Source organism: Hesperophylax consimilis, chromosome 11, assembly GCF_061612785.1.
Source record: "Hesperophylax consimilis isolate HC1 chromosome 11, BYU_Hcon_1.0, whole genome shotgun sequence".
In the NCBI taxonomy this organism is placed as follows: domain Eukaryota; kingdom Metazoa; phylum Arthropoda; class Insecta; order Trichoptera; family Limnephilidae; genus Hesperophylax; species Hesperophylax consimilis.
The window spans coordinates 10,391,669-10,407,269 of NC_142846.1; the positions used below are offsets into that span (position 1 = coordinate 10,391,669).

Below are 15,601 nucleotides of genomic sequence, written 5' to 3' on the forward strand. Positions count from 1 at the left end.
ATCGGAATTGGATGGTATTGATCTGGACAACGTTTACTTTCAACAAGACGGCGCTACGTGCCACACAAGAAACGAAACCATTGATCTTTTACGATTGAATATCAAAATAATATCTCTTATTGGAAAACCCTGTACAATAATAATACAAAAATATTACAGTAGGATAGCGATTATATACAATAATAGTAACTAACAATTTATTTAAATTTTTTTAACATTAGATTGACGGGCTTACACCTTTCTCCAGTGTGCTGCAATGCTTGAATCTGGACTTCCACGACTATGACATTTTTGGAGTTGTTTGTCTTCTCCCTTGCTGCTAACCTGCAACCCGGACTCTTATGAGGGATGAAAAACCCGGTACTAGCCCTTCCGCGAGCATGTTGGAAGCACTGCAGTATATGGGAAGGCCAAACATCATGAGGTAGGCGTTATTATACTGCACGCGTAGCCTTTCCATGCTGCTCTTCTTAAAGTTGGCCCAGAGCTTTCACGTATAAAAGGACGTACAAAATGTAAGGAATAGCATTATTTTTATACGTGGGCTGCAAAGACATGGCATGTCATCTGCATAACTTACATTATTACCACAGTGTCCTCCGATGTAGCAGCCTACCCCAGCACTATTTAGTATGTGAGTGGGATCATCCATATATGCGTTAAATAGTGCTGAAGACATACATCCTCCCCTGACACTACTTTTTAAGTAGAATGGTTCAGACAGTCAGTCTTTCCATTGTACAATGTTTTCTTGCTGCAGGTGCCAAGTGTCTAAAATGTGTACGATCTCTGACGGAATCAGGAAATAGGCGTACCTTGTAGTTCTTCTCTTTTTATAGTATTCCAGCGTTTTTTTCACGCAGAAAATCGCTGTGTCTGTTAAGCACTCACTTTTAACCTTTAACTATGGAGGTCGGGTCTCAGAGGCCCAACCCCTTCTTCAATTTCTCGGAATAAACACCTTCCCCGCGCGTGCCATCCCCGCGCGTCTCAGTAGCTTCAGTTTTAGTTGTGTTATGACCAAGGAGGGAGAAGGTCGCGTCATCCGGCACTTATTACGTGAGAAATAATCATTTAAAGTCTGATCAGGGCCTGGGAGACCCGTTGACTATAATTTCCATACAAATATACTCGGACCTATGTGACCCGTCTACTATAATTTTCTTACATTTTAGTATTACAAACTTTTTTAATTTGTTCTAGATTTAAGTGGAGTAAATGCTTACGTCTTGTTCAATCAGGAGCAGGAAAAGAAAATAGAAATAGGTGATTTTTTGAAAACTTTAGCGCGGTCTCTAGTCCTGCCACATGTTCAAAGACGAGTTTTATGCACAAAGTTGCCTAGAGAATTGAGGTCGACAATTACTCGAATATTAGGTGCAGATGTGCCCCCAGCGGCAATACAGGCTGAAGAAGTTGGTCCTTAAAATCGTAAAAGATGTAGATTTTGCCCATCAAAGCTCTCTAGACAGACAACCCGTGCCTGTAAGCCAGTTTGTCTTCAGTGTTCCAAGCCTCTATGTTCTGAGTGCCAGTAATTTTACATAAGTTTGATCCTTGTGAGAATTTTTATTTTATTTCTTTCAGAAGTTTTTTTTATGACTTTTTGTTACCGTTTCTTTTATTAGCTAGGAAAAATTATTGGTTTTGATTTTTGTAATACCTACTATAATTAAAGAGCCTTAATATGATCTCAAGTCAATTAAGACTGAAAACTGACTAGGTTAGTTAAATTTGGAGATAATTATTAAAATATGAATAAAAGTTGATTATTTTTATTATTCAATCTTTTATTTATAAATACTTTATACATATAAACTCCTTGCTAAAGTCAGATTGGTCCAGGTTTGAAAATTAGAAGAATTTTATGAAGGGGTCTGTGTGACCCGATGTCCATGGGAGTGTGATTTTTTTTTCACGTCCATAGTTAAAGGTTAAATTCCATTTGATTGTAAATATTTGCTAGGTAGGGTCCAACCTGATGTAGTATCAAGCGTTCAAATATTCGAGCAAAAGTTGTGGCAATGGATATTGGACGGTAATTTTCTTGCACAGTAATGTCTGATAATTTAGAATTTACAATAGGTATAATTACGGTTTTTCTCATGTCTTTAGGCAAATATCCATTTTTTTTATCATGACTTTAAACAACGTCGCCAGTAGTCGCACAATGGCTCTCATCTACAGGACATGATGGACGTGCTCAATGCTCAATCCAACATATCCTGCAGATGTTCCAGCTTTAACGTGGCCTATTGCCACTATTACCATGTTCTCGGTGATCGACAGATCGATTTTTTCATATGTAGTTGAAGGTATTTCGTTTGAAGAAGTGAACGGTGCTGGAATAAAGAAGTGCATCTTGAAAATATTGGCAATGGCTACAGGGTTCTTCTCTCAATTTATGTTACTCGAAATTTTACAACGTACATTTAAATGTTTGTTTGTCTTATTCCAAAAACAACTGAAGAACTCGGTTGCGATTTTGTTCATCTGAAGTTAATCTATTTAACTCCCCATCCGCTGCGATAACACCTTCGTGTGGTCTGCCATTATCGATGCAAATCATCATTGCATGTCTGGATTCTGCATAGTTGTGTGCAACTAAGTAATTGTTCGATTTCATTTAAGAGGACTTGCGAACATTATTGTACGTTTCGATGTCACTTACATTTTTGCCCATCTTGTGCTAAAAATACTTTACTTACGAGCTGCAGCTGACAGAACAGCTGCAGCAGAAATATGAAATTCGATATGGTTGTAATCATATTATGTAAATGTATAAACAATGACTGTTTCGGTGGTCGAGGTCGAGGAAGATACTCTCAGTATCGCCAAGGTGTAAGACCACCGTCCAGAATTGAAAGGTTGCTTAAAATGGCTTTGGCCTTGTTTGGTTAGCAGATCTGAATGGCCAGGTACACCCCCACCTTCCTCTTCCTCTCCTCCTCCTTATACTTCCACTCCCAACTACCCTACAGCCTCACAACATACTCATACATATATTTGAGTAAGCCATAGTCTCATTGGCTCCAGACGGTTAGAAGCAGTTGGGATTCTTACGGGGTATTTACATAAAAAAGGCCGGTAGGTACGATTATATCGATTGATTAATCAGATATGACAGATCTTAGAAGCATCTACACTCATGCGAACTCTGGCGGGATAAAAAGGTAGTATCCAACAGGGCCACCATATTGAACCGGAACAACGGGGGAGGGGTTCCGCTGAATTTTGGTGACCGGATAAATCGTCAAAATTACAATTTAACACACAGTAGTGATATCAACTCATGAAAAGTGATGAAACTAAAACCAGGTTAGGTGTAAATGTTAGTTTTTACATCGCCAATATTTAGATATATTTTAATGCCTTCCTCTATAATAAAAGATATAACAACAACGCGACGAATAAAAAACATGATTAAAGGCTTACATTTTATGACATCAGTAACCAAATAAATTCACTTTGTAATTTTGTAATTTCATTCCTTTATTGCCCTTTATTTATTTTCCTCTTAGCAAGAATTATTTTCCGTTCAACCTCCGGGTTAATGTGTTAATCGGTAATTCTCCCCAAGAGGCATTTATCAGGAAAACTCCTTCCAATAAAGACCGTTATTGCAACTGGCAAAGGGTAATTAAAATTGCAACGAGCCGGAACTTTCTAATTTATTTATTTCTTTTCGTCGTTGAATGATAGAGGGAGAGCGTAATTAGTACTTAGATATTCAATTAAATCAATTAGGATTAACTTATTGAAGCTTATAAATTATTGACGGCCTCCGCGGTCGTGGGGTAAGGTTTTCGACCAGCAATTCGAAGGTAGCGAGATCAATTCCCGGCGTGCGCAAATAAATTTTTATTTATTTATTCATTTTTTGGGAAATCGACAGTTTACATTTAATCAGTTTGTACATAAGTGTTATTAGTAAAATAAAACCAATTATGGATTTCCTCCTTGTGACTTTAACTGAGACAGCATAATTTAAATTTGTGAGAAAGGAATATGAATTAAAAAAATTATACAAGACAAAAGATTATATAAAACGAAAAATTTACAAAACAATACATTTATAGCCATGGAGAGAGGTTATAGATATAAATCAAATTATAATAAAGATATTAACAATAGAGATATAAACATTATTCACAAACTATCAGAGAAATATTCTTTTATGGACCTCTTGTATTTGGTAAGTTCGCAACTGAAAATATCAACCTTAGATAATACGCTATTGTAATTATTGCATAGTCTGTTCAGGCAAGAATTCTGCTTACAGTTCGTTTTACTTTGATCAACCCTGAATTCGTGTTATTTCACAATTTATTCATTAAAAATAATATGAAGTATACTTGCGGTATGTTCGAGAGTAGAAGATACTTTCAGTATCGCCATGGTATAAAACCAACATTCAGAATTGAAACGTTGCCTGAAATGGTTAAAGCTGTGTTTGACAACCAGATATGAATAGCCAGGTACTTGACTTCTTCTTCCTCTTCCCCATCTCCTTCTCCTCCCCAACACCTTTAGTCACACAACATACCCCAATTGGAGATGCCATAGTCTCACTGGCTCCAGACGGTTGGAGACAGTTGGAATTCTTGAAAAAACCTAATTGTAATATTTAATCATTGAAGATAATATTATCAAGTTTTGGAACTATTGATATATTTATACACCATTTATAGAATTAAACGTAATCTATGTATTAAATCCTGTATATTATAGAAGAGTTAGTAATTTAGTTTTAGTGATTTGTCTTATATATATTATTTTTCTAGTTTCTATTTTATTTTATGTTACTGTTACATATTTTACTAATAATATTTCATATTTAGTTGGTCAGTTTAATGTTATTTTTTGCTTCAAAAACTTTGTGTATAATTTTCAATATCTCAATGTCTGTACATTCTGTTATAATCCATGTAAAAGTCCAGCTGGGTGTAAAACCAAATAAATTAAAATAAAATATAAACAACTCTCATTTTTAAATATTGAATCATTTGGCGGGTTGGAAATAAGCCGACATAGTTCAGTGGTTTCAGAACACCTGACCGGAAATCAAAAGGCACGGGTTCAATTCCAGTTGGCGGCATTTATTTTTACTCGGGAGATATTTTTAATTTGTATTGATATTTATGGCGACTAATTACCTATTGCTTATAATTATTTGTTATCCTTTACGCTATGCATAAAACCTTGTCTTATAAACGGTAACCGGATAAATCATCACAATGATAAATCATCACAATGATAATTCATCACACCTTTAAAAAGTTATATATGATGGAAAGTGATGAAACAAAAACTTTATTAACTGGGTTATGTAGGTTAGGTTAAAAAACTTTTTTTCATCGTTTCTAATGACTTTATATCACTTTTTAAAAGTGTGTTAAATTGTCACTGTGTTGAGTTATCATGGAACCCTTATAAACATTAGTTTAACATTAAAAAATAACAATATACGAGAGATATAAAGGCACAGAAAATAAAGAGATGTCTCACCGAGGGATAAACATGCATTCATTTCATAGACATATGAATATTAGTAGACCTGCCCTAAGTGATTAAAAGCGTATTATCCCCACTCCCCATACCGGTTCCATTGGAGCCGGCTGTGCTCGCGTATGGCCTCAAGTGAAATTTGAAAACGTGACGTCATCATTCTTGTGCGAACTATGGTCGAGGCATCATCGGTTCATTTTACGAAATAACACGGCAAAATGTTGACTTGTACTATGAAAACTTGTAAAAATAGATGTGAAAAAGAGAATAAACCCAATTGTCGTATTACATTCCATATATAAGCATTATTTTACTTTATTTTAAGCATATTCACATCGTATAATATAGATCAGTTTTAGAAACATATACCATCACATCGAGAAACGTCTGGACGCGAAACACAAAGCTGGTTGGTTGCTGGGAAGTAAATTATGAACATTTATAAAAGTGTCTTAAACTAAATACTTAAACGAAATATTCGACTCTGAAAATAGAACCGAATTTTTTTGCCGAATTTGGACTTCGCAAATTTGTTCATAACGTGGCGAGTAATTTGCGCTCCCATGTAAAAATGTCTATTCATTCAAAAGCAGGTTTTACTTTTAAGAAGTAAATGGTGATATTATAATGCGAGATGCCTATTTACTGTCAGATTGATTTATTGACGAATCACAGTCAGCCTTACTCCCTTCGTTCTTCAACAGTTGATTTTACCCCTCGCCATTATCTTCTCGTCTATTAATTCCTATGTCTGTGATTCATTTGCTCTGTGTTGTTCGATCCTTAGACTTAATTATGGTTGATTGGAGTGAAGCATTTAAAAACAGAGTTTTTTTTTCTAGAATAAATTTTTAAATATTTTTTAAAACTTTAATTTTATTTTTGGTTTGACTGAGATGACAATCAACGTAATATTCGTCTTGGCACTGTATGGGGTTTGCGGAGGGGTGGAGGTGATGTGTGCCTGAGGTAAGCGGCCTATTCACAGGCGAGCATGTCCGGATAAGCATGACGTCACAGGGCGACCCATGACCACGTTTTTCCTACATAGTGTGAATGGTTTATCCGACGGACGTGCTATGCTTGTGACGTTTGTCTCGGCCTGTATGTCTATGATGAGTGGCAGACCGAGCAATTTTTATTAAATTTTAATTTTATTGGTTTTACGCCCAGTCGGGCTTTTACATGCAGTTTAAAACAGAATATATCTAGTAATCTATCGAAAATAATACAAATCATTCAAAGCTGATGAATATAAAATAATATTAGTAAAACATGTAACAGTAACATTTCATATTATAGAAACTAGAACATACTATATATAATACAAATCATTAAAACTACATTACGAACGGTACTCTAAATTGCAGGATACAACAAAGTGCTAAATGGAGTCAATAAATGTATCAATAGTAACCCTATACTTGTTGCCCAGATCATGCATCCTATTGGTCAGTGAATGTGTCTGATAGTTGGTTGTGTATGTATTGCAGAAGAATGTTATATTTTGTATTGCATTCCTAGTTTACACATGGAATTTAATAGTGGCAACGATGGCAGGACTGTCAATTAAGTTGTTAATGACTCTGTGTAACACAACCAGGTTTGATTCATCAATCTGACATAATTTATATAATCAATTGAAATTCTGAACTGAAAAAAATGTAAATGCATGACCATTTCTAATATTTTTTACAAAATTATCCAAAAACCACATTTGCGTTATAGTGGAGCGTTTCTAGACTCCGCTTGTCAAGCGGTTTTTGAGCCTATTACATAATTTATTCGTGGAGGTATAAGAATATTCACATTTTTGCAAGTGGCTTGCTGTTAATCGCGCTAACGTCGAAATAAACAAAATAATTTTTATAAACACACCACTCGTTTTGTTGTACTGTTTTTCTTTCATTATAATAAAAAAAATCGTCACTAAATTGCATTTTTTGTCGAGAATTAATTCCTGATCTAATATGATTTAAGATTTTCACGGCCAAAAGTATTTTTGTTATTTTTTTTTATGCCGTGTTACGCTAACTCATCTACACATCTGCCCTGATGATGGACACTGTAACGTTGTCCGAAACGTTGGCTAAAGAAGGAGTTAGCGCAACACGACATAACACCCCAAAAAAAAATAACAAAAATTCCTGATCTGTTTGCAGTAGGCAAACGGCAAAAGCATGTATCCATCTCGACTTCACAGAGCAGAGTTGATACCAGCCCGAGCACTCCGTACGGATTCGTACTGTTTGCCGCGGACATGCTGTGAATAGGTCGCTATAGGTAGGCCTGTCTTATCCGTCTTGAAAAATCCCCCTAGTAAGCTCTTTTCTGTGAACTGTGAACCTTAGAACCTTTCATCTTGCCAGGCATCGTCTTCGTATATTATACGGATAGGTACTATTCATATATTTTATTCATAACTAGCTGAAGTCCCCTGCGCCCCCCGATGGGAAAATAGGATGGGGGGTGTTTTTATGAAATCTTAAAAAAAAAAATCAAGTGTGCAAAATTTCATCAATCTCGGAATAAAACTTTCGATTTGTACAAACAACACGTTCGTCTTACCAGGGACAGCGAGTGAAAATAATCCTGTATATTATCAAGGCAAAGGCAGGTGTGTGAACACGTGTTCCGATGTATTAAGTTTTTCTGGAAAAGGCCTGCAATCCCGTTTTTAACCGAGAAGAGCTTCTTAAATTAGCAATACTCATTTTTCATCTTAATGATGGACACCGCAAAGTTGTCCGGTACTTTGGTTAGAGGAGGACGAAGCGCGACACGGCATAATACCCCAAACATCAATGAATCAAATTACATTTTTTTTTACTTTCTGTACAAATAAATGATCCAAAACGTGATATTTTGTTTAAAACAGTCTTCACGCGGTTTCAAATATTTTTATCACGTTTCTGACTAAACCAACTAACTAACTATCTATCATGCCGTTTCTCCGCAGGGATAGACAGAGAGGATAGACCGCCACACAACACTGTCTTGACGCACGCTTGCAAAATGGAAGAGGAATCTACCTATAATATAAATTCTAGTTTCTCCCTTCGGGCGGTGCGCGGAGGTGAAAAGCGGAGACCGTTTTACAAGAGCTATTATTTAGCCGCTTCGCTTAGCGTCTCGGCGGAACAAAGCACCCGGCGTTCACCGGGTACCTACTTTATGGGTTTTAAGGATTTCAGCAGTTGCTCACATTATATTGATATAGTTTAATACTAGCAGATAAAAACTCACTGCCGCGGTTTGAAAACTTCAACGGTTCTTTTTGAAAATAATAGAGGGCGCCACTTCCGTTTACAACAATCCTAAATGTACATTAGTTAAGATAATAATACTATCAAATGGTTATGGAAATTGACGAAAGTAAATACTCCGCGTGTAAAGTTAAAATTTCTTTAAGTCCTTTTTAGATTTTTATGAATCAAACGAAGCCGGGTTGTAAAATTAGTATTTTTATATACCAGCTTTACGAGTTCAAAATTGTTTTTTTCTGAATCTTTTTTTACGTGGAACAAACAACAGTCGTAGGGCGTATTTATTTTTGAATTTTCAAAGTTCTATAACTCGTGATGGAATAAACTTTGTGACCTGAAAATATTCGCTACTATTTACCATTTAGTTTTCTTTGCAAAGATATGTCGTAAAAACTCTATGGCTCTTGATAGAAATCACGTAAATAACTGAAAATAGATGCGTTGGTTTAGAAATTCCGAAAAAATAAGGCTTGATAAGAGAAAAGATTCTTAATTTTTCAGTAAGATTAATTTTCTTATGTATATTAAAATCATTTCATTACGATGTTACGGCGTTCTAGAATGTCTGATTACATGTAATAATAAATGTTATTGATTGGCGTAAGATCAATAATTGTGGTCAGAGAGTATGTAGAAAACAATGGTTAATTAAAAAAAGAAGTTAAATGACTTCTAGAATGCATATTTATTAAATTGTAAATATATCGATATATTTATAAGACAGAAGAAGTTTTATGGCGGGTATTTATTTAATAATAAAAGTCATTTGATTTTGCTAATTCACGTGTTTCTGGATATGCGGTCCTTTTCAAAAAAAGTGATATTTAAAACATAAGTTGTTCTTCATGAATGTTTTATTGCTTTATTTAGCCGATCCAAAATACGCTATAAAGTTTGTGTTAGGTTAGGTTATGATAGATTAAAAGGGGCATACAGAATGCAATCATTAGCATGTTGATATAGCTATTTCCATCAACACGAAGAAAACTTACTGATATAAAATATTGCTAATTTATTAAGAATCTCTTCAAATGATTCATAATCTAGTTATAAACGGGATTGCAGGCCTTTAACGAATTAATTAATATGTTTCTTAATAAACTTTCAGTAAAACACGAATGTGTTATCGCGATGTAGGAACATGTGTTCATAAGCATTCTAAAATTTATGCATTTTGTTATTGTATATTATCAGGACAAATGCAGGTGCTTGAACACGTCTTCCTATATATTAGGGATGTACTAAACGTTTAAATGAAAACGGTCTGCAATCCCGCTTTTAACCGGATTTTAATAAATCAGCAATACTATTATTTCTCCGTATACGCTTTACACCTTTTTTTTAGGTAAGATTTAGAGGGCAAACATAATTCGATCATAAGTACGTCGATATACCAACGCAAATATATTTTCGATTTATTTTGGGTCTGTTTGTCAGTGAGATACCAAAAATTAAATGGAAATTATATAGGCACATAATTTTAGCAGGATTCTTGCACAATGAATGTGTTGGCAAAAAAAAGTTGGTTAGTTCATGAGTAAATCATTCCAGAGATTTCCATTCCATACGTTGAATGGATTTTCCCGTGAATCAGGGGAAGCGTGCGTGTGATACAGTCTTGAACCATTTCGTCCGGGGATGCTGCGAGCCGCGACGGGGCGCATGCGCGCGGTCCGCGGGCCGCGGGCCCCACGCGCAGCCGCGCCCCCCCCCTACGTGAATGGGCCGCTCCGGGGCCAGTGAATGGACGCCCCTGCCGCGAACACGCCGCGATCAATTGCCGCGAGCGATATTAAAAAAAGGCGTTCCTGTTTCATCTATGGACGCGACATCACTAATTCCAAATTCAAAAAATTTCGATCCATAATATACGCAACGTTCACAGAGTGCTTTTTAAATTACTAAACAGTTTTACCACCATCGCAATGTGGTTTATTTCACGCGCGTGCTGGGGGTACCTACCCACTCTTGAGAAGAATCTCTCTCAGTAAGTTAACTCCGTATGATTATTCCGTGATAAGCGGGAAAATTATTTTTTCGTACCTACTGAAGATGCTATTATTTTTTTAAATAAAATTACTGTGAACGATTCCATTAAAACAGATGAAAAAATAATCATGAAGATTTTAGTGTTTTTAACTTTTTTTTTCATGAAACTGTAGTTGTTTAATTTAATTCGTTGTGATTGAAGTAAGCGGCAAAATTTAATAATGTCTCGTGCGGTTAGAGGCTAATAGTTATGATGAGTGAGAAAAACAGTCACCGCAGATGTGTGGATGCCGACACAGTAATGAACTTGAGATTTAAACCAAAGTCAAGATTCCGAGTTTGTGATTTGACTCCTGAAATTCAAGGTTTATCATGCAAGAACTCCCCCCTGAAAGAGGCTGCGATAAATCTATGGTAAGTCTGCTAGCCTTATTCTAAAATTTATTGCAAATAAACCGTGTTATGTCAATGACATTTCAAAGAGCCTGTGAACATTTATATGTATAGGTAGGTACCTGTTTTACCTCTTCCAAATTTAAGAACCGAATAGAATTTTAAAATAAGCCGGTAGTTACAACCTATTTTCCATAAAAATGGTACGCAACATTCACCGATTTTGATTTTGATAAATATGCGTACATCGGAAATATATAACTTATTAAATAAACGGAAATAGATATAAACTTTACATTTTCCATGCTTAACACAAATGCACGATTAAACGTATTGAGATATAACGTAAATATATGATCTTGCACGTGATAATTTGTAGGTGCGTTTATGATATTATAGGCAACACGTAGGAACTATTATATCTAAAGTGTGTGATGTAACACGTCAAAATCAAATAGCTATACACCTTTAGGCTCTGAATAAAAGTTCGTATATACATTTTCAAAGTTTTGTTTTTACTAAATCCACAATAGCGATGCCCCGAATGCATAAATTTAATAAGTGTGGTGATCTGCACCACCAAGATTATTAAATTTTACGTATCGGTAGGTACTTGCATGTCCCGAAATAAATCTTTTAAGTTAGGTACCTATGAAAATTTAAATTCTTATGAAATTGTCGGGAAAAGAATTTTTTTCAAGGGTGCTAGTGAATATTATTACTTTTATGTAATATTCAGAAGTACGTATTCATGAAGATACACGCGCATTCCAAACACCATTCTTCATAATGATTTAATCACAAGCCTGTGATGAAATGTGTACTTATGATTAAATGCGGACACAATTAATTTATTACCATCGCGTTCACACGTATTTAATTGAATTGATACGAATTTAAACTTATAGATGTTTCATAAAGAAAACGTATTTCTCTTGTTTCTGATACGATGCGACATATTCCTACGTGAAATTATTCACGTTTGATTTTCAAATATTTATAGTGAAAATAAATGCCGCCAACGGAATTGAACCCGTGCCTTCTGATATCCGATCAGGTGCTCTGTAACCACTGAGCTATGTCGGCTTATTTCCGACCCGCCAAATGATTTAATATGTACTAGTACCTCAATCAACAATTACCGCTGATAATATTTTTTCCACCTGTAAACAACCAACTTTAACTTTAACCGACATAGCTCAGTGGTTACAGAGCATCTGATTGGACATCAGAAGGCACGGGTTCAATGAAAATTCAGTAATTAAATAATTAAAAACAAAGTGTTTTTAATTATTTCATTACTATACATATTATCTTAAACTGAGCTATCGCAACGTATTTTTTAATCACGCGTTTTTACAACATAACTCAGGTAAAAACACACAATTAATACGTGTTTATCCACGAAGAAAATTGTAAACAGAATATAAGGAAAAAAATGCAATCAATCTCTCTCTCTAAGCAAAGTGACTCGATTTTTTAATATCTGTTTGAATTTCACTTTTGCTATCGCTAATGAAAGAATGCAATCGTAATGAAAATTAACCGACTTCTAATAGCTAAATATAATCACATGTACATGAAATCTGATGACATTTCGGCAGTTTATATACGAAAAAATTGTCGGTCCTACTCAACCGGCGTTTGGCGACGTTGGTAGAGGTGTCAACTCCAGTTCAATCCTCATTCAAACAATACATTTAGTTTTAAAATGCATTTCATGACCAACAGTTTCGAAGAAACTAAATACTGTTCTCTATTCATTTACAGCAGTTTTTGGGTTATCTTAGCAAAATTTTGTCTATTTTCCTTTTCGGGGTAATATTACATTCTTTCATTTTAACCGATTAACCATATTAATGTGTATGTAAATTTGTGCTTGCTCTTTTAAAGTACACCGGTTAGGTTAGGTTAGGTTACTGACTGTCAACCATAAAATAATAACAACATTATAATGTTGACAGTACCTTCATCACATATTGCAATTAAAATAATACACTACATCCTACTGACTTCTTCTTGGTTTTGCTCATAATTAACTATCTATGGGTCAGAAGGGTTGTGTACATTGCTACACATTTCTTTAGATTGCTTTGTGGATGGTTCCAAAAATTGGCTAACATGGTCATCATGGAAAGAACTTTTATGTTACCGGTGGTTATCTCCGTCATCGACAAAATAGACCGTTATGTCTCCCAACCTGCAGGACTAATTTGCCTTGCCGGTGGGGAGAGCAATTTTTTCGGATATTGACACATTTATTTAGCATTATTAAAGTTTAAACGTTAAGCTTTCTTGCTACTCTTATAAAATCGGCACAAATCCGAGGAATCTGAAAATCTTTTCATCTCTTGTGGGTATCTTAGAACATATTGGTAACTCTGGTCCACATTCATATTTAAACCGACGAAAATATTCTTACACCGTTTAATTGTTTATCAGGTGATAAACTTTGATTAGTGATGAGATGCTAACATTTCAAATAGTGTTCTTGCACGTTAAAAGCGGGTAATCGTAAGAATAAAAAAAACGTCTTGACTCCCATACAAATACGGCGCCAGTTTAAAAAAAGTTGTTTTTTGAGACTGGTGCCTAGTGACGTCACATCCATAGATTCGATGCGTTTTTTTGGAGACCCGAAAAATTAAAACTTTTAAACATTATTTTAACTATTAAAACATTTTTTTAGGTATTTGGTTAGAAGGTTATTGTTACAAAAAAAAAGAAAAATGGACTGTAGTTCCACATATTCTGACTTGGTATTTCTATATAAAATTCTAAATGATTTAGTTGATAGTCCGGTATTGCTAGAATTGTAAGCTTTCGGATTCCACAACGTAATACTAGCAGTCAGGATTTATTTCAGTGCAGAAATTCTGGGACTAACTACCATATGTATTCCACTTTGCCCAGAATACTAATGGAGGGAAACAATTACACCAAGTCAGTGGACATCTTCAATTTATCTTTAAACAAATATAAAATATTGTTAATGAAGCAATTCAGTTATTTACAATAAATAATGTATATTTCTTAATATTCTCATGTAAAAGCCCCGAAAAAGGGCGTTAATAAATAAGTAAATAAATTATATCACAAGCCAAAAAATAATACAACCTCTTCTCGTTTCACATATTTCACACATTTTTAGAATGGGAAATTTTATGTGTTGTGGGTTTTCAATGTTGGAAAATGGGATTCCACATACAATGAAAAGAGTCAAGGCTGGTGATGTAATAATAATGGTAGCATGTTGCTATGAATTAACCTTGGCTGGTTTTAATTCATCATAACAGCGGTATTTTTTTATAAAGTCGTATAATTGAGTGTAGGAACGGCGTTGAAATAAGTGACGAGAGAGATTATTCAATTGACTAAATTAGAGTATCATTATTTATAGTTTAAATACAGGGGTAAGTTTGAAATGATTGTGAGGACAGTATTAACTTAACAATATGAACAATGATGGGTTAATTTTTTCTCTGTTTTATTTGCAGAGCTGGTGTTTTGATAGTCAAACCCTTTAATAATGAAAAAACTAAAAAATAAAGCTGGAGATGATAAAGAAATAATTTATTTTTTCTAGTGTCCGTATTTTTTCCGTCCCATATCCTTAAATATCTTCTATTCCCCGTCGAAATATCATCCTCTTTCAATAATATACGGAGTCCGAAAACTCTTAGTACAAACGGGAAACTGGACCACAGAGACCATAAAAACAAATTTAAAAAAAAAATTCTATGAAATCGTAAGATTTGTAAGTTAGTACTTAAATACCTACTTACTTAATTACAAAAAAAATATATTTAATGCTCTCGCTAATATTAACCTTTTTCTTTTCAAATATCACCAAAAAATCCAACTTCTGATTCGATTTACTCGAAAACGAAAGCTCAAATTAAAAAAAGTTATGGCACAAAATCAACTCCACATGTTATATAGATTCACCAGTTTTCCGCATGTACTACTAGTTTCGCCGTGTATAAACATACTTGTATGTGATCATGATATTATGAAAAAAATTTAAATATCGAATATTTTCTTTAGGTGATAAACAATTTTTATTACTTCTGGTGAAATCGATCAAACATTTTCAAATATCGAATATCTTTCTTGAGCCGATAATCAATTTTTCTTACTTCTGGTGAAATCTATCAAACATTTTCAAATATCGAATATCTTTCTTGAGCCGATAAATTTTTTTTCTTACTTCTGGTGAAATCTATCAAACATTTTGAAATATCGAATATCTTTCTTGAGCCGATAAACAATTTTTTTTTACTTCTGGTGAAATGTATAGGGGTCTAGGAGTCTAAACGTCGGTACAGATCACACTTCTACGGATTACCTGATCAGTGCACACGTTATGGGGCAAAACTTTAAAAACATACCCAGTCATGTGAAAATCGACAATTTTTGCAGGATGAATACCTACATATACTCAA

At 34.6% G+C, this 15,601-nt stretch overlaps 1 protein-coding gene across 1 annotated transcript in view; it reads left to right on the forward strand.

Annotated features, from left to right (window-relative positions):
• The first annotated feature begins 10,770 nt into the window (after nucleotides 1–10,770).
• mAChR-A (muscarinic Acetylcholine Receptor, A-type) overlaps nucleotides 10,771–15,601 on the forward strand; it is a 398,874-nt gene continuing 394,043 nt past the window's right edge. The window contains exon 1 of the mRNA XM_089637296.1: nucleotides 10,771–11,177. The gene's annotated coding sequence lies outside the window, so the exon portion shown is untranslated. The remainder of the gene's footprint in view (nucleotides 11,178–15,601) is intronic.